Raw genomic sequence first — 20,693 nt, 5'->3', positions numbered from 1 at the left:
TGTGGCTGACTTTCTCAAGGCAACCCAATTAAATCCGTGGCAGAGCAAGAAGCAGGCTTTGCAGTTCCCATTAGAAGTTGTTTGCTTGATGGGCACCCTGTGACTAAAAGGGCTGTAGCATTCTGCTGCTGCCTCCATCCTCTATTACGTGTGGCTGGCTCCCTTGTCTCTATCCCCACTGACCACATATTAGTGTGGACATCTGAGGAAGGGAAGCCAAGGACTGTGTATTGTTCCAGGACTTGGGGAAGGCCTATATGAGTAGGCCTATATGCATAGGCTTCGCTCTGGGGCCAGGAACACATTAATAAAGCAGTGGACACAAGGGGGCTTGAGTCAACTGAATTGTGCTCCAAATAGGGCAAATTATTATCTTCTCTCTTCCTTTTAGTGCCATTCATAAGTTAAAAATGGCAAAATAAATTACTTTGCCCTCCCCACACACCATTTTTCAGCAGGGGGCTTTTTGCTGTCTATACAAGCCAATGAAGATCGCTCCATTAGCTTGAATTGGGAGCAAAAAGCCATCCTGCTGAAAATCAGCTAGAGCGGGGTGGTGAGGCTAGATATGTGAAAGGCCAGAAAATTTAGGAAAAAAGCGATGCACGTGCAAAGGGACAACAGATTCATACTGTAAGGGATTTTTCCTTCTTTAATGTGTTTTTCACATTATATGCTAAAAACAGGTTTATAATGGTGTGTGTGCTGTTGGTTTATAGGTAATGCACAGGTGCATGACAGAATGGAGGAGAGAAAAACAGATACCCAAATTTGGATGATTAATGTACTGCTTGATAATATTTATACAAAGATCAAGTGCATTGGGGTCTAACCTGATTTCATTAATTTTGCTTAGCACATCTTTATGAAGATATCTGAGAGAGGGATGTTTCACAAAGAAGTAATTAAGCAAGGCAGCTGGATGGGTCATGTATAGCAGTATACAAATAGAGCATAGTGGAAAGTAGTATGCAGAATTATGGAATAAAAGCTAAGCAGACAAGAAGTAGATCAACGGCTGCAATCCTATGCATAGTTACTACAGAGTAAACCCACTGAACACAGTGGGGCTTACTTTCAAGTAAACATATGTAGAGCTGGGCTTTTTGGAATATGCCCTTTTCTAATGTCCATCAACAGAAATTATTTACAGAAGTGAATAAAATGTCACTCTTCAAATAATAGGTTGAGACTGTTTAAAGGTTCTTAATGTGGTTGCTTATCATTCCTAAGCTGAATCTTTCCCAGCTAAATAAAATTTCAATAGCATTTCCTTCAGATCAGATTTCCCTGCCCCACAAACAGGAACAGGTTTGGGAATTTCCCTAAAGTTCCTTATAAGCAGGAACAGATACTGTACACCAGTCTTCCTCTGCCTCCAGTTCTTCCTGCTTCTTCTGGCTTTTTGTATGATTCAGATATTTCAGGGATAACTTGATGACATTTCTTCTGGTCAGACATAAAATAGGAACCTAAAATATGTTATGTATGGACTCCCTCTCCCTGCCATTTTTTAGCAGGTTTGTTTTTGCTCCCTAGGCAAGCCAATGGAGTATAGGGAATGAACCTCTCCAGCTGAAAATCAGCTGGAGAGGGAGAAAGCTCACCCCCACCAAAGACCCTGCTATCCCAAGGGTCCTTGATGGAGCTTGCACTTCACACTTTATCCTAGTCATTTTGTTTGAGATAATCTGTACCTGTAAAAGCAACCAATAAGGATCTACTGGTCTTCAAGAGATGATATATTACTGGCCACTTGGGTAAGAGTCCATATACTTCAAATGGTAACTTTGTAAAGTGATTCATATTTTGTTGATGAGTTTGTATTTTCTAACACATTCCACTCCTCCCATATGTGATAAGGACTTATTTATAAATGGAGACTTTCATTGCATGTTAACATTGTATCATTATTGCTGAGATGCAGTTAAAATGATTTATGACTCTCCCTTAATATAATGGCGCTGAGGCACTACTTTCCAGATTTATTTGCTTGGCAGTGGTGTTCTCAGTAGTGATACTATCTTTTTAATTAGAAAACAGGTATGTAGAGACTTGTGAACTTTGAACAGTGGCATGTTTCATTACTATATGAATATATAGTAGTTGTTATAATTAAGCAAATGTAATACTGCTTGGGGTTCAAACTGCAGTTTTTAATCTTTCTGTCCTTCTTTCTCAACTAAGGCTTCTCTGAGACATACGAAATGAGTACTTTGGAGTGTGCCATGCTGTGATGGAAGCCTGCCTTTCATTTCTTCATGTTTCTTGGATTTCATTCTTGTTGCTCAGCATTAATTGTGCTAATTTCAGACTCTGGACTTAATGGTCTTATGGGGGTCCTCCCATTTAGATAGTATTGTGCATTACTTCACTTCAAAATATAATAAGCTAGTGAGCCCTACTGCATTTGGGGGGTGGGCATCTGTTCATTCTGCTGAGTGGGCCCTGAATTCTGCCCCAAAGTCCTGGCCTGAGAGCCCCACTGCTTAGCAAGCATACCTGTAGCTAGCTACAATACAGTGGATACTTCCAACTTGTTTATGAAAGGGTGCTTAAAGGTGGAAGAGAGTCTCTGAATTAAGCACAGTCTGCAAGAATAACTAAACTGAACAGCTTGTACTATAGACATATATAGACTAGTGGGGAGACATCCCATAGAGATTTCAGGTGGGAGCACTGAAAGCTTTTCAGCTGTCCCCACAGTAGACCTGCTCTGAATAGATTAGTTGTGCATAAGAGGCAGCATATCAGGGCTGGTGTCAGCACCTGGCGTCATTGGGGAGACTGACAGAGGACGGAAGCCTCCAGGGGACACTTTGCCCAGAGCCCCCTCAAACCAGGAACCAGCCATACAGTCTTCTTTTTACCTCCCCATATCTTTTTCCTTCTGTGATGTCTTTGTAGACTGTAAGCCTGCGGGTAGTGGCCTGGTTCACATGTAACAACAACACAGAGAATGACCTGATTCGTCCAACACGGCCGGGTCATCATGGGTTATTGAAACAATGATTAGCCCCAGCGTGTGCCACAACTGTTTTGATTGCGCAACCCCTGATTAGGCCAATCGGGAGTTGTGTTGTGTCATCTGAACCTGGTCATCATGGGTTATTTGAAGGTTAAAGAGAGCTTTGGGCAGTATAAATAAATAAATAAATAAATAACAACCCTTGCTTAACACGGTTTGCAGTTTGGATGACATGGCATAACTCCAGTTGGGTTGCACAATCAAATGGTGGCCATGTGCACCGCAGCACATCATGGCTTATATATGAGCTGACCATGTTGTGCAAACTAGTCCTGTGTGTTGAATCCTGGGTGGTTGTTTGAATCATAGGTTGCCATTATGTTTAACAACCCAGGAAGAGAACCTCTGGTTTGTTGTTGGGTTGTGAACTCTGGGTTGTTCGTGGTTAATAACTCATAGTTAAACCATAGTGCAGGGTTTGCACATAATGCTGACCCATGATTTATTTATTTATTTATTTATTCATTCATTCATTCATTCATTTCATTTCTATACCGCCCAATAGCTGAAGCTCTCTGGGCGGTTCACAAAAATTAAAGCCAAACAACACACAATAAAACAATTTAAAATATATAGAACATTAAAACCACAATATAACAATACAAGCACAATAAAACCTAGCAGCAGTGCAGGAGTTTAAAATACAAATTTAAAACAGCAAAGCTAAAAATTTAGAAAGCTAAAGTGCTAAAAATGCCTGGGAAAATAAAAAGGTCTTCACCTGGCGCCGAAAGGAATACAATGTAGGTGCCAGGCGAACCTCACTAGTGAGCTCATTCCAGAGCCGGGGTGCCACAGCAGAAAAAGCCCTTCTCCTAGTAGCCACCCGCCTCACTTCCTTTGGCAGGGGCTCACGGAGAAGGGCCGCTGACGATGATCTTAAAGTCCGGGCAGGCACATATGGGAGGAGGCGATCCTTCAGGTAACCTGGCCCCAAGCCATTAAGGGCTTTGAATGTTAACACCAGCACTTTGAATCGGGCCTGGAAATGGACTGGCAGCCAGCGCAGCTGGAAAAGTACTGGCGTAATATGAGCTCGCAGGCCAGTCCCTATTAACAATCTTGCTGCCCTATTTTGGACCAGCTGAAGTTTCCAGACCGTTTTCAAAGGCAGCCCCACGTATAACGCATTGCAGTAATCCAGACGAGAAGTTATCAGAGCATGGATAACTGTAGCTAGGCTATCTCTGTCCAGACAAGGGTGCAGTTGGTATACCAGCCTAAGCTGATAAAAAGTGCTCCGTGCCAGTGAGTTCACCTGTGCCTCAAGTGACAGTTCTGGATCCAAGAGCACCCCCAAACTATGAACATGATCCTTTAGGGGGAGTGCAACTCCCTCCAGAACAGGTTAAATATCACCTAGCTGGGCAGACGAACCACCCACTAACAGTACCTCCGTCTTGTCTGGATTGAGTTTCAGTTTATTGGCCTCATCCAGTCCATTACCGTGCCCAGGCACTGATTCAGAACAGCCACTGCCTCACCTGGTTTTGATGAGAAAGAGAGGTAGAGCTGGGTGTCATCCGCATATTGATAGCACCTTAGCCCACACCTCCGGATAACCTCCCCCAGCAGTTTCATGTAGATATTAAACAGCATGGGGGATAAAATAGAGCCCTGTGGAACCCCATGGCACAGTTGCCATGGCACAGAGCAGTAATCCCCCAGCATTCCCTTCTGGAATCGGCCATCCAAGTAGGAGCGGAACCACTGCAGTGCAGTGCCTCCAACTCCCAACCCAGACAACCTATCCAGAAGGATACCATGGTCGATGGTATCGAAAGCCGCTGAGAGGTCCAGGAGAATCAACAGGGTCGCACTCCCCCTGTCCCTCCCCCGGCAGAGGTCATCCCACAGGGCGACCAAGGCAGTTTCCATTCCAAAACCAGGCCTGAAGCCCGATTGAAATGGATCTAGATAATCCGTTTCATTCAACAGTGCCTGGAGCTGTCCTACAACCACCCGCTCAAGCACCTTGCCCAGGAAGGGGATGTTGGCCACTGGCCTATAATTGTTAACAACCTCTGGGTCCAGGCTAGGCTTTTTCAGGAGTGGTCTAATTACCGCCTCTTTTAAAGCGGCAGGCACCACTCCCTCTCTCAAGGAGGAATTTACAACCTCCTGGACCCAGCCAGACATCCGCTCCTTGTTTGATTTAATAAGCCATGAAGGGCAATTTATTTATTTATTTATTGCATTTATACCCCACCTTTTTTCCTCTTGCAAGGAACCCAAGGCAGCTTACATTATCCTCCTCCTCTCCATTTTATCCTCACAACAACAACCCTGTGAGGTGGGTTGGGCTGAGAGTCTGCGACTGGCCCAAAGTCACCCAGTGAGCTTCCATGGACGAGTGGGGACTAGAACCCGGATCTCCCAGCTCCTAGTTTAACACTCTTGCCATTACACCACACTGGCAAGGGTCAAGCACACAAGTGGTCGACTGGACTTGGCCAAGCACCTTGTCCGCATCCTCAGGCCTCAGTAACTGAAACTCATCCAATAAAACTGGACCAGACGGTGCTCTGAACGCTTCTACCAATGGAACTGCATTAATGGTGGTGTCCAATTCATGACAAATCTGAGTGACTTTATCTTCAAAGTGCCATGCAAACTCGTTACAGTGTGCTACCGAGGGTTCCACCGTCTCTCTCCCTGGCCCAGAATGTAACAGGCCGCAAACCACTCGGAAAATCTCTGCTGGATGACACTGAGAAGATGCAATGCTGGTGGAAAAGAACTGTGTCTTTGCTACCCTCACCGCCGCAGAGTAGGCTTGATAGTGGGCTCTTATCTGTGTTCGGTCAGACTCAGCACGAGTTTTCCTCCACCTGCGTTCTAGCCTCCTCCCCTCTTGCTTCATTGCCCTCAGCTGAGGTGTATACCAAGGAGCTGGCCAGGCTCTGCTCAGAGGGAGAAGGCGCTTGGGCGCGATCGTGTCAGCCACCCGAGTCATCTCTGCATTCCACAGAGTGACCTGGGCTTCGACAGGAGCACCAGCCATACCAGCAGGAAAATCCCCCAGAGCCCTCTGGAATCCATCGGAATCCATTAATCTCCGGGGGCGGACCATTTTAATAGGTCCCCCACCCTTGCAGAGGGGGAAGGCTGCCAGGAGTCTAAACCTCAGCAGGAAGTGATCTGTCCATGACAAAGGGACAGATGTGAATTCCTCCACTTTCAGATCACCATCCTCCTGCCCAGTCGAGAAAACCAGATCAAGCGTGTGTCCTTTTATATGCGTTGGGCCGATGACATGTTGGGACAGCCCCATGGTTGTCATGGCGGCCATGAAGTCCTGAGCCGCCCCGGATACAGTGGCCTCGGCATGGAAGTTGAGATCCCCCAGGACCATCATCCTAGGGATCCTCAACACCAAGTCTGAGACCACCATGATTCAATGCCAACCCATGATTCAACGCCATCATTAATTCAATGGATACTCTGGGTTGTTGTTACTTGTGAACCAGGTCACTGTCTTGTTTAACCGGTTGTTTGTAAGCAGCTCTGGAAGCCTTTTTGGCTGAGAAGCAGGATAAAAGTACTTTAAATAAATAAAACAAAATGAAAATTTCTGGAATGAGAGCATCTGAATAAGTACGAAGGGCCAAACTACATGCAAATGCATGTGATATTGCCTTGACAGCTTTCTGTTTGCTTTTGCAAGAAAAGTTGTTTCAGAAGGGGTCAATGAGCAGAGAAACAATGGCTAAGGAAATAGTTTCTGTGCTGTAATTACCCCCCTCCTGAAGCAGCATGTTTGAAGGGGTGTTTTTTTAAAAAATTATATCCATATACCATTACACATATTTGCCTGTAACCTATAGTTTGTTTGCCTGCAAGAGGAATAACTGTGGCATTTGGTGCTAGGGGGCATTATGGTATTTCTTGCCTTGCAAGTTGCAACAGAGAATCTGCTGTAAATTGTAGTGGAGGGGAGAGAGAGTTTATATCTACAGTAATAAAACAATCATCAAAACCTAAGGCTTTTCAGAATGATTATGCTCTGCAGTCATTTTAAGACACTGAAAACTTTCAATCCAGGCTGCAGTCCCTAGGAGTGGATAGTAAAGCAAGTGCCCTTAATATTGTTGTGGGTTGTTGTTTTGTTTCTAGGTGTGTGGTTGTCTAGACAAATATTGTAGAATTGGAAAGGAAGAATCTCCTCTGGAGACATTAGCTTTAGAAAATAGGATTCACAAAAAGTCTGTGTCATGGTGAGCATTAAAAAAATTCCATTTTGGGTATTGCTGCTGTAATTTCTTGAAACTGCTTCATCATCACTGTGTAAAATGACACAGCTCATAGGTTAATACTATGACTGTTACTTAAGATGAAGGGAAAAGGAAATGGACTTCTACTATTACCTTTTTCAAACACACAGGTCTCCCCCCCCCAGATGTTGCTTTGACTGCTTGTCAGCATCGTAGGTCATATTGCTTCATCCACAGAATACGTTAGTAAAATTGTCTTCGAAAACAGCCTGAGTCATTTTACTCATTCAGTGTAAAGGAGAGCAAGTTTAAAATAGAAACTTCACCCTATGCTAATATTGCTTTTGTGTGTGTGTGTGTGTGTGTGTGTGTGTGTGTGTGCAGGAGAAATTAAATCACTGTGAGGCATATGGAAGTGGCAACAGCTCTTGTTGATAAACACCACTCTTGTCCTTTCTCCCTGCACTGCCCTTCTCCCCTCTACCCCATGACTCCATTGCTACTTCAGATGCTCTGGCATTCTATTTTTAGCGTTCCTTTTATTTATTTGGACAATTGAATTGAAAATGACACAAACAGATGGAATATAGATGGGAGAAAGGGGTGGGGAGAGTGTGCAATGTAAATTGAAGAGGTAAAATTGCTATCGATATGAAACTAACAAAATGAAACTAACAAAAATAGAGCATTAACAGAAATGATGCTAACACCTTCAGCCTTGGAACAAATATTGCATTTGACATTCGATTAACAGTTCAGAAATCTTTTACTTGTTTTTGAAGCATACTGTTATATCCAATTTACAAAGGCAGAAGGTGAAGATTTGTGACATTTGGTTAAATATTTTAAATACCCTTTTGGTTGTTTTATTTGGTTGATTTTGGATGTTTGACTGTCGTGATAGGGTTTTATATGTGCCAACAGTTAGTCAGTGGCCCGAGCTACCCCCACTCATAAAGGAAATCTATTTTGGGGGAGTGGGAGGATGACAACATATTGTACTCAAGTATGGAACATATTTTGTCAGGTTGAAGGAAGCCTTAATTTTTTGTCGTGTTCTCTGAACCTAATCTTACTGGGTTATAGAAGAGTCTCCAAAATTTTGTACTTTTTTCTCCATTAAGGTAACAAGCTACTGCATAGCTTCTTGCAATTTCAGTATCTCACTCTCAAGACATAATGTTTCATAATGTTCAGTAGTCTCATAATTTACAATACATCTTTAAATTTTATACATGAGTTGATCTACATAGTTTTTTATGCAAGAGAACATAATTTTTGTTGTTTATACTTTGCCCTAATCCTGAAGTAGTAGAGAGCGACAGACTGTTTTTCATACTATTTTAGCATTTGTGATTCTCCTGTGGTTGTTCACTGAAGAGCAAAACACTGTGGAGCATTGTAGACAACTAGTCCACATCACTCAGGTTTTGACCATGAATAAGTGCTGATTTGAAGTTCAAAACTGCATTTTCGGACTGTATCCAGCATGGAATCTAATAGGTGTTGTGTTGCCAGTGTGAGAATTATATTATACCGGTTTCTGTGCTACATGCTACATGTGTGTATATAGAAACATTCTGCAAATCAGACATTTAAGGTCAGTCATATATTGGTGAATTCTGAAGTGCTTCATGTGTTAGGATCCTCCTACATTTTCATAGAAGAAATAATTTTCAATCCACATGTAGATGACTACATGTGACAATTTTTATTTATTTATTTATTTATTTATTATTAAATTTATTAATCGCCCATCTGGCTGGTCACCCAGCCACTCTGGGCGATGTACAACACACCACAAAACAATTTAAAATAATAAAATTCTACCATAAATTTTTTTTTAAAATACCCTAACCCACCCCAAATGCCTGCCTGAACAACCACGTTTTTGATGCACGACGGAAGCTCATTAAAGAGGGGGCATGACGGAGTTCCCTAGGGAGTGAGTTCCACAGAGTGGGGGCCACCACAGAAAAGGCCCTCTCCCTCGTCCCCACCAGTCTAGCTGTCCTGGCTGATGGGACAGAGAGAAGGCCATCCGAGGCTGATCTTGTTAAGCGGCCTGTCTGGTGTTGCTGGAGGCGCTCCTTAAGATAGGCTGGGCCGGAACCATATAGGGTTTTAAAGGTCAAAACCAACACCTTGAATTTGGCCCGGAAAACAACTGGTAACCAGTGCAACTCCTTCAGCACTGGAGTGATGTGATCTTGCCGGCGGCTGCCTTTAATCAGGCGAGCCGCCGTGTGCTGTACCAGCTGCAGCTTCCGAACCATCTTCAAGGGTAACCCCACGTAGAGCGCATTACAGTAGTCTAAATGAGAGGAGACCAGGGCATGTACTACCGATGGGAGCAGATGGTCGGGAAGGAAGGGGCGCAGCTGCCGTATCAGATGGAGTTGATACAGCACTGTCCGGCTCACAGCTGACACCTGAGCCTCCATGGACAGCTGGGAGTCCAAAATGACCCCCAGGCTGCGGACCTGGTCTTTCAAGGGTAGCGGTACCTCATTCAACACCAGGTCAACATCCCCCAGCCTCCTCTTGTCTCCCACCAAAAGTACCTCGGTCTTGTCAGGGTTCAGCTTCAGCTTATTCCTCCCCATCCAGCCACTCACCATCTCCAGACATTTGGACAGGGATTCTACGGCCAACCTTGGTGAAGATTTGAATGAGAGGTAGAGCTGCGTGTCATCCGCATATTGATGACACTGCACCCCAAACCTCCTGATGATAGCCCCCAGTGGCTTCACATAGATGTTAAATCGCATCGGGGAGAGGATGGAACCCTGTGGCACCCCACAAGTAAGTGGCCATGGGTCCGAAACCTCCTTTCCCAGTGCTACCCTCTGGTACCTGCCGGAGAGGAAAGACCGGAACCATCGCAATATAGTGTCTCCAATGCCCAACCCCTCCAGGCGGTCCAGGAGGATACCGTGGTCAACGGTATCAAAAGCTGCTGAGAGGTCGAGGAGAACAAGGAAGGAGCATTCACCCCTATCCAGAGCCCTCCTCATATCATCACCAAGGCGACCAAGGCCGTTTCTGTCCCATGCCCAGGCCTGAAGCCCGACTGAAATGGGTCTAGATAATCAGTTTCTTCCAAGTGTGCCTTCAACTGCACCGCCACCACCCGCTCAATCACCTTGCCCCAAAATGGCAGATTTGAGACTGGGCGAAAGTTGTTCAGAACTTGAGGATCCAAGGAGGGCTTCTTTAAGAGCGGTCTTATCACTGCCTCCTTGAGGGCTGATGGCATCACTCCCTCCTCAAGGGAGGCGTTCACCACCGCCTTGATCCCCTCACCCAGTCTCTCTCTGCAGCTCATAATGAGCCAAGATGGGCAAGGATCAAGTAAGCAGGTGGTCGGCCTTACAGATGAAAGCACCTTGTCCACTTCATCAGGAGGAAGAAGCTGGAACCGATCCCACAAAACCGGTTTGCCACAGGCCGCCTCTTGCTCACTAACTGTATCCACAGTGTGCAGAGTAACACACCTAATCTGATCAATTTTATCTGCAAAGTGCCTTGCCAAAGCCTCACAGGAGGCCTTAGAATGCTCCAGTGGTTCCGGAGCCACAGGACCGACCAGGCTCCGGACCACTTGGAACAGCCTCCTGGGACAGCACTCTGCAGACGCGATGGAGGCAGCATAATATTCCTTTTTTGCTGCCTTCACCGCCACGTGATAGGCTGAAGATACAGCTCTAGCCCGTGTCTGATCGTCTTTGGAGTGAGACTTCCGCCACCGGCGCTCTAGCCGTCTCACCTCCTGTTTCAGAGCTCGTAACCGCGGATTGAACCATGGTGCAGTCCGAGCCCTGTTCAAGGGGAGAGGGCGTTTCGGAGCCACCCGATCTAATGCCCCAGTGATTGCGGCATTCCAGCCACCCACCAGGGTCTCGACCGAGGGGCCGTTGGCATACCCCAGAGAATCCCCAAGCGCGTTCAGGAATCCATTTGGATCCATAAGACGCCTGGGGCGGACCATTTTAATGTGTCCTCCACCCCTGCGGAGGGGTTGTGGAACCGAGAAGTCCAACATCACCAGATAGTGATCTGACCATGACAAGGGGGTGGTGGATATACCCCCGACTTCCAGATCACTCCCCGCTTCTCCAGAAACAAACACAAGGTCTAGTGCATGACCGGCTACATGGGTGGGCCCAGTTAGAATATGGTGCAGCTCCCAGGAGGCCATGGTCTCCATGAAGTCCCGAGGTGCTTCTGTGAGGATGGCCTCCGAATGTACGTTGAAGTCCCCCAACACCAGTAAGTTAGGGGACTGTACACGCACATCAGAGACCACCTCAAGCACCTCGTCCAGGGAGTCAGGGTGGACGGTACACGAGCAGAATCCCCAGACTGCCCTTCGGGCCCAACCTCCAGTACATGCACTCAGCAACCTTGGTCTCCCGGAGAGGGGGTCTGGTGAAGACCAAGGACTCTCGGTAGATAACAGCCACTCCCCCTCCCCGATCCCCAGCCCTTGGCTGCTGTGCATATGAAAATCTGGCTGGATACATGGCTGCAAGGGTTGGAGCTGCAGCCTCGGCCAGCCAGGTCTCCGTAATACATGCCAGGTCTGCACCCTCATCCAGGATCATGTCATGGATGAGGGAGGTTTTCTGGGTAACAGACCTGGCATTGCAGAGCAGCAAACGAAGGCCAGAAGATGGGGTCACTTCAATTGCACTGAAGGGGAATGATTTCCATGTTACCTGTCAATGTGGGAAAAATGGAAGCATTTTCTTGACTTGGTGTCATGCCTATTTGCAACACCATGGGTGGGGAACCTGTGGCCTGCATGTGGCCCTTAGCCTGATTTTATGCAGACCACACAGAGGTCTGGCTCTCTTGATCTTTTCCTTCCCCATTTCCTTCCCCCTACATTCTTGTACCTGTGGCATCATCATCAGGCTTTTCCTCTATGATCTGGCTCCAAGCTCTTACTCTTCTGTTTGTGTGCATGTATGTGTTTGTGGTGTGCGTGTGTGTGTGAGAGAGAGAGAGAGAAAGAGAAGAAAACTGAAATCCAGTGGTGTGCTTCTGTTAGCACATGCTGTTGTACAATCTCTTGCACAAGGTTGTGCCCAATGGCTTAGGATGCAAGTTTGCACTAAAGTGCATGCACTAAGTCCATGTTGTGCAAAGTCTTTCACTAGCTCTTGCACAACAGTTTGTGGAATAACACCACTAAGAGCTTCTGCAGTTTTTGATCCAACCCTTTATTTTATTTATTATTAACATTTATATACCACCTTATCTGCTAAAAAGCCATTCTGCAGTTTTTGATCCAACCCTTTATTTTATTTATTATTAACATTTATATTCCACCTTATCTGCTAAAAAGCCATAAAGGTGGCATACAACCTTTATTAAAGAACTATATGTTCTTTAATGAAACAGTTCTTAACAGAACAGTGCTGAAAACCTGCCTTTTTGGGATGGGAAATTTCACTTTCAAGTACTTTCGACTTTATGTTTAGCATATAGAAACTAAAATTATTTATGTTGTTTAGAAGAAGAGGGAACAAACATCACCATGCACACTTTTAGCATCCCTAACAGCTCTAAATTAGTAAAGTTAGCATTGTTGCAAAGGAAGAAATGTTGATTAGGAAGATTTCCAGGACAGCAAAGGCTTATGAGATACTGAGAAACCTTACATCTAAAAAAGGCATTTGCAGTAATGTTAATACCAAATGTAACTGCTTTAAATTCAATTCAATGCAGATAGAGCTCTAAAATGTTGTGATCTAATTTTGTCAGTGCTGAACAGAGTTTCCAATTATTCAGCCTGAAAAATGGGAGTTTGGAAGAAAATGTTCAAAGCTTTATTTTAGTACTATGCAAATCACTGTGAAAAGAAGTAGGGACATTCGATATTGCCACTACTGACTTTCCTGCAGCCGTAACTTTGAGCTTTTACATTACTACTCCTTGGCAGAGGTCTACAAATTATGGCGTAATAGCCAAAAACTATCTCTGCTGGCAAGTAAGAATACAGTAAAAGTGCCTCTGAATACATGCAGAGTGCTTTTTCCTTTCTACCCATCAAGTAGCAGCCTGTCCCTCCCACAAAATGAAGGAGAAAAGCTAATAATGCAGATGGCATCATTTCCCCATAAGCTTTTGTTTCCAAAACCAGGCTTTTAAAAGTCTAGGAGACCATCTTTTTCTATCTCACAGAGAAATCAACTTCAGATTTTTCTTTCTTTTCTTCACAACCCAGGCTTCCTTCCTGCCTGCCTGCCTGCCTGCCTTTCTTACCTTAATCAGCCTCCAGAGGACAAAATAATGGGAATTGTTCTTCTTTTTTTTTCACTCTTTCTGGTATGGAAAGGGGCAGTGTGTGGGAGAGAAGCCAGTTGCAAGTGGGCTAGGGAATGGAGATAGGTTGCAGAGGTAGAGACACAGAGAGACGAAAGCAGACAATCCATGGCTGCTAGTCATGATGGCTATATATTACCACCAGTATCAGAGGTGGCGTGCTTCTTAGTACCAGATGTGGGCGAGCATGAGCAGAAGAGGGCTATATTGTACTCATGTCCTGCTTGCGGGCTTTTTCCCACCAGTGCCTGGTTGGCCACTGTTAGAAACTGGATGCTACTCCAGATGGGCCTGTGGTCTGATCCAGCACAGTTCTTATGACATTTAAAATTGTCCTCTGCTTTTTTCCATCCAGTCAATCAGTTTACAAAGCAAACTGTCCTGTTCTTGTTTTAAAAAGTAGCAAAGTAGCAGGAGCTTTTCGACTGGGAAGGGATATATTCTCAGGGAGAACAGGTAGGGGAGTCTGGGGCTGCCAAGCTTCTTTATCAACTGCTGTTGTGTTCCATATGTGCTGGCAGAGGGAAACAAAAGAGACTGCTTGGGGGAAGCAGCTTTGCACATGGAGAGGGAGAGAAACTAAAACACGATACTGAGCAGCATCAACGAGAGATTGGAAATGGTGTGGCCTGCCCCGCCTCTCCTCAGCCCACCTATCTGATCTGCAGAAAGTGAAGAGAGGGGTAAATAGAAAAAACCCTTTCAGATGCCTTTAGACAACCCTTTAGAACTCAGCAACAGACTCTTCCCCAAAAATATCTCTTCCAGGTTTGTCTGGTAGCCTAATATAGCTGCTGTAATACATCCTCCCTCCTTGAGCTTTCTTGCTCACCAAGACCAAATATTGTTTGCCCCTTGCCTGTTGGTGAACGGGTTTGGTGAAGGCTGCTGCATGGCAGTCTTACTAAACCAACAAAACACTGTTCATTTTTGATTCAGAGTCTCTTATGGAGATATGTGTCCTTAATTGGGTGCAAACTATAGTGAAAGAAGGGCAGTGGCTTTATAGGGAGTTGGTGATTTGCAAAGTACTGCCAATAAATGGTTGAAATCTAGGATCCTGTCAGTAAACTAGCTTTTGTTTGCTTTTGCTAGTAGTGGTGGCTTCTGATTCTGATGTTTACAAATAGTGTCACTTTAAATTCAAGCAATCCAACAGTTCTCCCTATTTTGGCTCGCATGCTCAGTACTAAATACTTCATGTTCCCATGCATCTATTTAACCCTAAAACGGAGTGTCCAGATGGCAAGGACACTCCATTTTGGAAGAAGGTCCTGTTCTTATCCACAGTTGTGTGTTTAGTGAGTAATTGAGGACACAGTGGTGAATAAAGTGGTGAGACTCAGGGTTTGGGGGGTAAAACTGGGCCACAGAGTTATTAATTAATTGGATCTGCAATGTCATAACTTCGCCTAGCTGATTGTACAGCGTGAGCCATGCCATCAAGAGACAAATTGCATGGCCAATGGTCAGAAATGCTGGGAGTTGTACTGCAAAACATCTGAAGGGCACCAAGTCTAGCCTAGTGAGTTTAGGGAGGCCCACTACCCCACCCCCAAGCCGGTAAACTCTGGGTGTGTGAGTCAGGCATGCTCAAGGGTGTTCCTGTTCCATTCTCTCAGTCCTCTTACTTCTGGGAGACTGGTCTGAGGAACCCTCTTTCACCAAATGTTATGCCTCAGAAGACTCACCAATCTGCTCTTCCTTTCTTCCCACGCTGTCTCAGGCATAGGAGGGAACCTCCCCGCTGCTTAGTCTGCCACCCTTACCAGTGCTGGACAATCTTCAGTAAACCATGCTGCAGATTCCAGCCTTCCTCTGAAAACCATACCCCGTCACTCCTGGACAATGTGGCTTGGAATGCTGTATATCTGGGTGAGCGATCAAAATCCATCCTTAGTTAATATGGCTCTTCTGACATCTCTTCCTTCCTTCCAGGACCCCTATCTAGTTCTTTTAGGGAGCCAAGCATAGTCCATGAAGGTCCCTGGTTGACGCAGGGCCGGTCACTGACTCTTAGCCTAACCTACCTCACAGGATATTATGAGGATAAAATGGATAGGAGGAGAATCATGTATACTGCTTTGGGCTCTTGGGAGGAAAGGTGGGATATAAATGTAACAAATAAATACATTTTGTCTCTGTAACAGTTCAGGCCATATTCCGACCACCATAGGTCATCTGGCCTTTAAGGAAAAATAATTCCAAACAATATCAAAGAAATCAGTAGCAGCAAAAACAAAATCAGCAGATTTGGGAGTATATGCATGAGAACAAGTTTTTTTAAATAATCGGTACCTAAAGGATAAGAGTGCCAATGCACATTGGACCTGCCTGGAAAGGGCATTTCAAAGATGGGATGCCACCACTAACATGGTGGCCACCTATGTCCAGTAGCTGCCCACTTAATCTTAGTGAAGAAGCAGCTTTGTATGGGAATGGTCCTTCTGATACCCTGGTCCCAAATCAAATATCAGGGGCTCCTTTCTAATTGGACTGTGCTTCTCGCTGAATTAGACAGCTGTTTTGAAGCAGGCAGCATGGTGCTATTTCCTTCTCAGCCATTCAGTTCTCTTTCCCACACAGAACAGGACATGCTAGAATTCTGTGAAAATGTAGTTTGTTTAGCTGATTTATTATATTTCTGAAGTATGTTGGTTGATTTGAAAATGGTACCATTTCAACTTTGTGTTTTCTATCAGTTCTTAAAATAAAATGTTTAGGAGGTAGGTATAGGAAAAACCTTTGCTGTAAACTTTTAGTTGGTAAATTGGTTAGATCACTCCAGCCTTTGCACATGTGGGGGATCCCAGGAGTAAGAGGACTGAGAGAGTGGGGCAGGAACACCCTTGAGCTCCAACTCACACACCTAGGCTCAGCAGGGTGGTGGTGGTGGCGGCAGTGACTTGTATAGGGTCTTCCTTAACACACTAGGCCAGCCTTCCCCACACTGGCACCATTCAGATATTTTGGACTACAACTCCCATCATTCCTGGCCACTGTCTATACTGGCTGGAGCTGATGGCAGGCAGATTGGGGATAGCTGAGCTATATATGCTTATAGAATGCAGCCTTAAAATAATTTGATTTAAAATAGGTTTTTTTTAAGGGTTTATTATTTCTAATAAGTGGATTTATAAAACTGCAGGTGTCAGGCAGTACCTTGGGAATAGGCATTTTTCCTCCTTTCTCACACAGAAGGGAATGCCTCTTCTTCCATGTATCATCTAAGAACAGAGGAATAAGGCTTTTTAATACAGGATTCGTGTGATTATCCATATGGATGTTGCAGATTTAATCAATAACTCGATCCATAAAACTCCATACAATGAATCAACTACAATTTCTTTAATAGGCTGACAACGCTAAGGTATATTTGTTTACAAAATTTCATTTACAAAAATTTATTTAATATAGAAACAAAGATAGCATGCTGTAACTATGTACTACACCTTCTTTTTGTTTTAATGTTGCAGTTGATCTTGTCTGCTGAATAGATCTTGCACACTTTCAACCAGTTCATTAGTATCCCTATTATCATTCACTCTTCCTCCTCCTCCTCTTCATGAACAGCCAGATGCGATACAATGCTAAGGAACTGGCTACACTGGCTAGAAGGCCATCATCTTGTTTTGACAAGGAAGGAAATCTGAAGATATGCAGAGTGTTCGGGGTTGGTAAATGTATAGGTAAAAATAACTGGCACTTGTTTGTGCACGTATGTTTGGCAGCTGTCATCAGTTTACAGTTTTAGCATTCACAGATTTGCTGGTATAATCCGTTTTCTTCCTTGCTAATGGTTGAGTGCTGCTAAACACCTTTCAAAGTAATTGCTTTTCTGCCATAGTTATGGTGGATTAGACTCTCGCTGGTATATGCAAACACAGATGGAAGTAATAGTCCTGCTGTTGGCTGCTAACTGGATTAATTTACATAGGGGAATGAGAGAAGTTATCCTCTTCTTACATTTTAAGGCCAAACTGCTCATTATGTGGCATGCTTTCTGCATGCAGGGGAGAAGCAGAGTTCTGTTGAGGCTGCAGGAATCCTTAGCTGTGAGAGGTATATTATGCACAGACACATATACTGGTAGGGCAAGGAGCTGTTAAATTGAGGGGGGGGGGTGCTATGCAAGCCTCTCATTTTCATTGCCAGCCCTACCTCTTTCTTTGATACAACTGACTTGAAGCTAACAAACAAACAAAATCAAAATTCCACATGGAGGCAACCAGATTACCTCTGGGCTAAGAAGCATTTAATTTTGTGGCCTGTATAAATTAAGCAAATTTACAGGTATTTGTTTATTTTGCGCAGACTCTTGCTCTCTTAGTTGTCAGCAGCAGGAGCAAAAAGCTCTAGCCGCTAAATATCTTATTCTTAGTCCTTGGAAACTTTGCCAGGGGCATATATGTTCAAGGAATTCTAGTAATTCGCACTAACAAATAGTAACAAGGTATTTCCAAAAGGCAAAAATAGCGAGAATGATTTACCAGGAACAAAGACAAGTGGGACTGTTTCTGGTAAACAGGGAGAGTTGAAGTATAGAGTAATGCACTTAAAATTACCTAATTTAAGACTCTACAATTAGGGCACAATCCTATGCCCCCTAGACATTGTCAGAGGGGCCATAGGATACTGGGGATCTCCCCCTCCGAGGTAGGAGGTGGCGCTCTGATCTCAGAAGGGGGTCAGAAAATCTACCTCAGAGAGGGAGAAAAGGTAGCATTGTGATGGGTGGGGAGGGGAGGAGACAAGAGAGGCCAAGGTATGGCTTATCTTGAGCCTCTTCCAGCCTCCTTCCCTTCCCCTCTAAAGCCCATCTAGTGAAATATGCAAGGTGGGAGGACAGGGCAGCAAAGAGCATCTCTGCCACTCCTCCCACCCTACATTGGATGATCGGAAGCCTCTGAGTTTGGGGACTTCTGATAATCGATGGTGCAATCGATAGGATTGTGCCCTTAATGGTCTTATGGGGGGCGGGGGCTCTTTAGATGATGTGAATTACTTAACTTACTTAAAAATGTAGTAAGACACCCTATCGTGTTTATGGGCTATCCTGCTCATTCTGCCAAGTAGGGCCTTTGACATCTGCCTCGAAGTCCTGCCCTGGCAGCAACACTGGAAGGATATGGAAATTGTACTGATTACTTTGTTAACATAAATTGCGTACTGAGATTTTCAGAATGTTGTGATCTACAGAGGTGAAGAATACTTGCAGCCTTTTGACAGGGAGTGTGGCCCCCTGCAAATTACCTTTTCTTCTTAAATACACTTCATATTGTTCAATCAGGTTTTTCTTAGATAAGTGGACACTTCAGTTTTTTAAAAAATGTGTATTTATTATATTGAACACAGTGTTTCACAGGAAAAATCAACTTTAAAAAGGCTTCTGGCTGGGCTGTGTTTGCTTTTAATAAAGTACATTGATCTTTGAATGCAAGCTTCGTCACCTGCCTTGTCGTGCAGTGCACCTCATCCTGTGTTTATGTCCTAGATCTGTGTTTTAGGAATGGCAAAAATAACCCAAACTGCAGGAAATATTGTCTGTTTGGTTTCTTTTGTGTGTGCCTTTAAAGTAGAAAGACCAACAAGTTCAGTTCTGTAATAATCCAATGCAATCAGTAAGCTGTATGTTTTCTGAATGAGGTTTGCTTGCTAATCTACTGAAGCCATCTATAGTTGCCTATGTGAAAAAGCTCATCTGGTCTGTGCTTCCTTTTGCAAAATGGAACGAAGCAAAGAAAACACCATTGAGCATGTGCTGCAGTCACCAATTCTGTCATCTGCAGGATAAAGGAAACCTTCTGGGAAGTTTAGCTGGCATTTAGCAGTGTTCTATACATTAATGATTCTCTCCCCCACCCCGAACTTTATTACAAAAGCATCTTCTTTAAGAATTATGAAGGGAGAAGGGTATTATCATTATTAATACTATGCTTCTTTTGCATGCAGATCCAAGAGAGAGATGGTGTCGTCTGAAAGGAAATCTGCTCTTTCTAATGAAAAATAAGACAAAGGTATTCATTTTATGCTCTTTCCCCTCTTCACGTTTGTGTGTTTTTGCTGGATTGACCTCTTCCATCCAACCATCCGTCCGTCCTTCCTTCCCTTCCCTTCCACTCCCTTCCCTTCCCTTCCCTTCTTCACATTTTTTTGCTTGTTGGCATGCTGTTCCAGACAGAAAGATGCAGTGTTATTTCATGTAACCCAAACATTGTCTTCCATTTGACTTTATAGCTATTTTAGAAAATATGAGGCATTCTTCAGTAGCATCTACAGTGTTTGATTGGGTGGATCAGAAAAGACTCAAGCCCAAACAGTGCCCTAATTTGATGTGTAATAGAAGATGTCAATCCAGTATACTGTAGTAGATTTTTGTTTCATAGTTGAAAGCAGAATTTATGTCTTAATTTCTATTGTTATTGCATAAAGATAGAGTTTAGGAATTCTGCTGGGAAAACCATAGCTTTGATTATACAGACCTTTGACAGCAAGGTGATGTCTCTGCTTCTTACTATGCTGTCTAGGTTTGCCATAGCTTTCCTCCCAAGGAGCAAGCCGCTTTTAATTTCATGGCTACAGTCACCGTCTGCGGTGATCTTGGAGCCCAAGAAAATAAAATCTGTAATTTCTTCCATTTCTTCCCCTTCTATATGCCAGGAAGTGATGGGGCCAGATGCCATGATCTTCGTTTTTTTAATGTTGAGTTTCAAACCAGCTTTTGCACTTTCCTTTTTCACCCTCAACAAGAGGCTCTTTAGATCCTCTTCGCTTTCTGCCATTAGGGTGGTATCGTCTGCATATCGGAGGTTGTTGATAATTCTCTCGGCAGTCTTAATTCCGACCTGTGATTCATTCAACCCGGCGTTTCTCATGATGTACTCTGCATATAAGTTAAATAAGCAGGGCGACAATATGCAGCCTTGTCGTACTCCTTTCCCAATTTGGAACCAATCGGTTGTTCCATCTCTGGTTCTTACTGTTGCTTCTTGACCATCGTACAGGTTTCTCAGGAGACAGGTAAGGTGGTCTGGTACCTCCATCTCTTTACGAATTTGCCACAGTTTGTTGTGATCCACACAATCAAAGGCTTTCGTGTAGTCAGTGAAGCAGAAATA

General features: G+C 44.2%; 1 protein-coding gene across 3 annotated transcripts in view; it reads left to right on the top strand.

The window, feature by feature from the left end:
• The window catches only part of INPP4B (inositol polyphosphate-4-phosphatase type II B), a 436,581-nt gene that overhangs the window by 45,344 nt on the left and 370,544 nt on the right, over positions 1–20,693 (top strand). For all 3 annotated transcript variants that reach the window (XM_084856160.1, XM_084856159.1, XM_084856161.1), the window contains exon 2: positions 19,528–19,592. The gene's annotated coding sequence lies outside the window, so the exon portion shown is untranslated. The remainder of the gene's footprint in view (positions 1–19,527; positions 19,593–20,693) is intronic.

Source organism: Heloderma suspectum, chromosome 5 (assembly GCF_057233095.1).
Source record: "Heloderma suspectum isolate Gila_16-S chromosome 5, 16-S_ref, whole genome shotgun sequence".
Classification (NCBI taxonomy): Eukaryota; Metazoa; Chordata; class Lepidosauria; order Squamata; family Helodermatidae; genus Heloderma; species Heloderma suspectum.
This window is presented reverse-complemented; position numbering and strand designations above follow the sequence as displayed.